The 6,414-nt window shown below is 48.1% G+C and overlaps 1 long non-coding RNA gene across 1 annotated transcript in view; it reads left to right on the top strand.

The window, feature by feature from the left end:
- Positions 1 to 6,118, top strand: part of LOC109272129 (uncharacterized) — a 53,962-nt gene extending 47,844 nt beyond the window's left edge. Inside the window, exon 5 of the long non-coding RNA XR_008417893.1 lies at positions 4,638 to 6,118. This is a non-coding gene — a long non-coding RNA (uncharacterized LOC109272129). The remainder of the gene's footprint in view (positions 1 to 4,637) is intronic.
- The last annotated feature ends 296 nt before the right edge of the window (positions 6,119 to 6,414 follow it).

A 6,414-nucleotide genomic window follows, 5' to 3' on the forward strand; every position in this document is an offset into this window, starting at 1 on the left:
CTCGGATGTTGACAGGGTCAGACCAAAACCATGAGGATGAAGCTAACACACAGAGGGGGTGGCAGCAAGCCCAGGGCAGGGGAGTGGGGCCCGTGCCAGGGTGAGGAGGCCTCCCATGCCCACCTGTCCCCAGGGCTCCTGTTCCCGGCAGGTGGGAGGCAGGGGAGGAAGGAGGGTGCGGGATGGGCCAAGGATCAAGCTCTATCTTCCCAGCTCTCCTTCTGTGGGTTGGGAAAGCTGTGTCTTTTTCTCGGGGCCCAAAATTATCCATCCAGGTGATGTGAGCCCTCTCATCATTCTGGGGGCATCCCAGGAACACAGGACACCCCTCCTGCAGGCCTCCCAGGGCTCTGTCACCACAGCTCTCCTACACCTGGTCGACCCTCCCAGCTCAGGGGCGCGGGACCATAGGATAAACTACCACAGCCCAGTGTGCCTCGGGCCTCCTTTGTACAGGTCAAGCCGCACAAGCAGCCTGCAGATGTGGCCTGTTTTTTGACCTGGTGGTCACCATGGGGCGGGTATTTCAGGTGGGACGTTTTGGGCCATTGCATGAGTGCGGGCCCTCCGACAAGCTGACGGCAAGACAGGATTACATTGCAAGCATTGTACTAGGGGAAATACCTGTGTGAACCGAAATGGGCAGTGAGTCAGATGAGGCTGGAGAGCTATCAGATTCTTCTCGTGCCGACCCGCATGAAGGAGAGGGAGAAGGGGACATCCTAGACAGTCGTATAGTCTAAGGAAGGTTCGGCAAGGCCATTGGGGGGTCCTCTGTCCCGTCAGCCGTCGGAGAAGTCTGAGTTTCCCAGGACTGGGTCTGCCTTAGTATTCCAGCTGTGCTCAGCCACTGGGAGCAGCCGTGACAAGGGTGGCTTGGCACAAACACAGCCGTGACTTTCAAACGCAGCAGCTGGGGCCCCTGGATAGTTATGCTCCCGTAGTTGGAAGTCTGCAAGCTACAGTCTTAGGGCCAGCCACAGACGTGGCCACTTTGAATCACCTGTGGCCCTCACCCTTTGGAAATGGCTGGGTCCCCACCCCAGGAGCTCCATGCCAGGTCTGTGTGAGTGTTAAACTCAGGTTGTAGGGTCACCAGCCTATTTAGAATTCTCATACAGACCAAACACATAACCGCGGAACACAGAAGACTCTCAAAGTACGGCCCATTGGCCACTCGCAGGAATGTTTGTTTAAAGTACACCTCTCTGGATTCCATCTCCGACCCACCCAGACGCCATCTCTGAGGGATGGCTTCGGAATTGGCATTTAGCCCACCAACACACCCAACACACACACACACACACACACACACACACACACACGATTCTTGGGCCCTCTAAATTTTGAATTTCAAATTAACTCGCTCTATTCTGCTGAGAATGAACGTGTGTATCAGGGTTCGTGTCTCAGTGTCTGGATTGGAAATGGTGGGCGAGGACCACAGCCTTCCAAACTGAGCTCTGGGGGACCTGTGCTTTGTGGTCTGGCCAAGCACAGGTGCTTCCATATCCCCTTTCCCCCAAAGAGTACAGTGGGCGTAGCATTTCTTGGGACCCACATGCTTAGGAACTTCAGCTTCGTGCTTATAAGGATGTAGGGACTCTGAATCTCCCGACGTTTCTTTTCCGAATGACCCCCCTACGAAGGTGTGCTTGGGGACCCTTCCTTTTAACACTCTTACGCACACCCATTGCCAGTTTCCATGGCCTGGGCTCCCAGGAACCTTCCCCACCTGTCATCTGTCCTTCCTTTATTCTATTAGCACCAGGTACTCAGGCCTCAGGGATTTCTCGTCTTATCTGTGCTTATCCACAGCATTCTTGGAGGGTCAAGGTACATCCTGCAGCCCCATTCCTTCCAGTCCTGAGCGACCGGGAACACTCCTGCCTTTGTTGGTTTTCTTATCTCTGCCTTCCTCCACCTTGGAGGCCCGTTTCTGCCCCTGGATTCATTCCAGCCCACTTGGTTGGCCCTGCCCTGTTCTTGGCCAAACCCGGATCACTCATTCTCTGGGTGGACATTTGTAGAAGCGTCAACTCTAAAAATCAATCAACCAATACTCCCCGGTGCTAGTAATGGTACTGAAAATCTGGTCTCCTTGTGGCTGGTCACGGGGGTATTATTAAAACTCTTTAGGAACATCATTTGGCAATACATATGAAGTAGGAAGAGATCTAAGTGTAGGAGATTCAAGAGAACTTTGATGTGGGAATTTCACTTTCGCAGATCTAGCTAAAGAAAATAAACCCAAAGAGGAAAACATTTCATATAAATTAAAATGTATGTTAGGGCGCCTAAGTGGCTCAGTCAGTTAAGCATCAGCTCTTGATTTCGGCTCAGGTCATGGTCTCATGGTTCAGGAGATTGAGCCCCACATAGGATTCCATGCTGACAGTGTGGAGCCTGCTTGGGATTCTCTCTCTCCCTCTCTCTCTCTCTCTCTCTGCCCCTCCCCTGCTCATGCTCTCTCTCTCTCTCTCTCCCAAGAGAAATAAACAAACATGAAAAGAAAATTTAATGAAAATGTATGCTGTAGAAATTTCTAACATGGAAAAATTGGAAATAATAACAAATGGCTAATATTTATTACGTGCTTATTATGTACTAGGCATAATTAAATTCTTTATTATTTAATCTAATCCTCACCATGTCTCTGTAAGATAGGAACAGCTATTATCTGCAGTAAGAATGGCAATTAGTTATCCCCATATAACTTCTAGAATTTCCACTAGGCACCTAGTAAGTGAAAGAGGTATGTGGTAGTTTGGACTGCTGGCCGGGGCCCTGCCCTACCTCAAGACTCATTCCCTTCACTTTGAACACAACCATTTCCTGCCTCTCCCCCTCTTCAGCAATTAGAATACAATAGGGTAAGTGCCATAGCACAGCCAATTAATTGCATGAATCCCTACTGAGCACATCCCGCCCCCCTCTTTATAAAGTTGGGTTTATGGATCCGACAAGTCTTTAAATGAATTGGCTTAATATTTTCATTTATTATTTTATTTAAAAATCTTTTTTTTAATGTTTATTTACTTTTGAGAGAGACACAGAGACAGAATGCAAGTGGGTTGGGGCAGAGAGAGAGGGAGACACAGAATCCGAAGCAGGCTCCAGGCTCCAGGCTCCGAGCCATCAGCACAGAGCCCAACGCGTGGGGCTCGAGCCCACTAGCTGTGAGATCATGAACCGAGCCGAAGTCGGCCGCTCAACCGACTGAGCCACCCAGGTGGCCCGGCTTAATATTTTTAATTGAATAAATTCGGAAGAGTGCCTCATTTTAGATCTATCTCCTCGTTTAAACCTTCAAGATCACCTGGATCCCGACCCTTTCATTTAGTATAGGAACTACCTCTCTCAAGTTTTCTTACTACAGAGATCCCACGGCACCTGCTCCAGGTTTTCATTGCAGATGTTGGTTTGCTTAGGGCCGAGCAGGGCAATGTTGAGACCTTCTCTAGATCAGGATGATCATGTTAAAACTCATCCACTGACACCTTTAAAAAAATAAATGACTTAGGAACTCTTCATATGTAAAGTTTTTGTCAGTCATCTGTTAGCTCCAAAGCATAATTTGAGTACCGGGTTGGCTCTTTGGCAAGCCGCTTCAGTGTCCTCACCTGGAATAAGAGTGATCATTCCACCTCCACAATGATGGGGGAGACACAGGTGACAGTGCCTCCCCCTGTACTTGCCACATGGATGGCCCTCGGTACACATGCATTGATTCATTTAAGCCTGCTTCTCCTCCTCCACATTCATTCGACATGCGTCTCGAGGGATGTGAATGTAGTCCTGGGTCCTACCCACGCCATGGAGAGCTTCAGATGACTGTGGGAGATCCAGTGGGGTAGCAGGGTCCAGGTCTGATTTGGTACTTGCAGACTTTTCTATCAGAAGAAACTGGCCCCCTTCCCTTCCCTTCCCTTCCCTTCCCTTCCCTTCCCTTCCCTTCCCTTCCCTTCCCTTCCCTTCCCTTCCCTTCCCGAGTAGGGGTGAGAAAATAATCGTTATTGAGTACATGTACATAGGAGGTAAGGAGCTGGGGCACCTGGGTGTCTCAGTTAAGTGTCCAACTCTTGATTTCAGCTCAGGTCATTACCCCACGGTTTGTGAGATCAAGCCCCTCATTGGGCTCTCCACTGACATCACGGAGCCTGCTTGGTATTCTCTCTCTCCCTTTCTCTCTGCCCTCCCCCACCACCCAAAATATGTAAATGTTAAAAAAAAAGAAGGTAAGGAGCATTTTCTAATCAAACTAATGGTCCCCTTGAGAAGCACTTACTGCCCAAAGGGACTTGGAACATGCTAAAACCATAATCGCTTCAGCAGTTACATTTTTCAAAAATATATGTGTGGATAAATGTAGACGCTCTTGTATTCATGTAGGTACATTCTTTTTCCACTGATGCCCCCTCCTTCCCCCTCCTCTTGCCACCGATTTGGCACACTTGTCCCAGGCATTGAGCTGCCCTAGAAGTGGTTGGAGGGACAGAGCAGATTGCCCGGAATTGGTGTCCCAAGGGAATGCCAGAATCACCCATTCATTTGTCAAAGACCTTTGGAGGTAGACGCTCTTCTTTTCCCCGGGGAGCTATCAGCGAGCAAGACTGAATGTAGTTCTGCACCCACAGAGCTTACGTTCTGGTAGAGAGAAGCCGGCAATGAACCCAAGATACAGAGGACAATCTCAGAGAGTCAACGGTGCCATGAGGAGGAGAAAATGAGGCTGCGATGGACTACGTGATGTGCCCAAGGTCACACATAAGTAGGGGACAAAGCCAGGACCCAATACCATACTTCTGTGCACCAAAGCCCACCTTCCTGACTCTGGGCTACGTAGACTGTCTCACAGCTCGTGTTTCATCACAGCCGAATGAGGGTTAGATCTTACCTCTGCGTTGTGCTTTATACTCTTCCAAGCTATGTCAGCTCGTTTCACCTTGGGGCATTATCGTTTCCAGCTTCTCCTCTGAGGCCTGCCATGAATGCAAAGGAAAATGGCGGGAACAGATCCTCTCGAGCAACGGAGCCAATTAGGCTTCCTACGGAGGTAGAACACTTACATTCCCATGACGTGAAGGACCAAGAAAAGCCTTGAGTCGGCCGTGTCTAGAGCAAAAATCTCCTGGGCCAGAATTTAAATGGGAAAAGACCTTTCCTTTCTCCTGCAACTCTTATGCAGTCTCCTCAGTGTTGAAAGAATGTACCAGTGGGCAGCTCCTGTGTTCTTAGGTACTGTGGGAGTGGAAGGCAATGACCACAGTGCTCTATTCTTCTGGGAAAGACACTTTCCACTCAGCAGAGCAGTACTTATTCCTTCAGGCGCTCAGTCTTAGTGGTGAGGTTAGCACTTGACTATTTACAAAGTACAATGACATCCTTGATCTTGTTTGATGCTCATGTGAACCTTGTTGGGTAGGTCCTAATGTTCCTCTTAATTACAAATGGGGAAACTGACGTCCAGAGGAGGCAACTGACTCTGTGTTTCTGTGGGGTTTGCAGGTGAGCTGGGCATTGAGATTTCTGACACCAAGTGTCCCCCAATCATGAAAGGACACTTGCTTTTGTGATGGCTTTGGAAGGAACTCTTCCAAAAACGTATTTGCTTCTCCGCCCTTTGAAGCAGAGGACCCCGTGAGGGGGTGATGGTGTGTGGTACAACATTTTCTTGATGAGTAAAGGTACCTTTGTGAACACACATGTTCTGTTCTGCCCAGAAATGTATCTTTCTGTTTATTAGTTAGTTTGTCTGTTTTGTTTTTAGAGGGGGAGCAGGGGCAGAAGGAAAGGAAGAGAGAGAATCCTAAGCAGGCACGGAGCCCAATGGGCTCTATCTCACGACCACGAGATCACGCTCTGAGCCAAAATATGGAGTTGGACGTTTAGCCAACTGAACCACCCAGGTGCCCTGAATGTACCTGCTTTATTAGGGTATTTTTGCTTTGCTTTTTGATATCCCTGGGCCTACATACTGAAGTCCTGGTGTTCGCTTCGTATTTTGAAGCTTCCAGCCAGAAGGCAAGCTTATTATAAATTGTTGTTGGCAATTCCAGTAGGATGTAAGTTGCTACAAACCTTTGGAGGGGCAATTAGGCAATAAGTTTAGGAAGCTTTAAAAATGTTCATCATTTTTGGTCCTACAATCTCATTTCTAAGAATGTGTCCTACGAAAACATTCAGAAGGCTCCAAAGATATTGTTGTATAAGATTATTTATCATGACATTGTTGATAAGTTTGAAAATTGAAAGCAGTCAACAGAAGGAACAATTGGGCTTATGATCAAGTAAAATAGATATTAAGTCCACGTGATAGAATATGAGACACCCATTAAAACTGGAAAAACATTATTGATGGCATTATGATACATTCATTCGTTAAGGAGGTTGTAAAATGGCATGTGCATTGTG

Source organism: Panthera pardus, unplaced genomic scaffold, assembly GCF_024362965.1.
Source record: "Panthera pardus isolate Hobbes unplaced genomic scaffold, ASM2436296v1 HiC_scaffold_11, whole genome shotgun sequence".
NCBI lineage: Eukaryota > Metazoa > Chordata > Mammalia > Carnivora > Felidae > Panthera > Panthera pardus.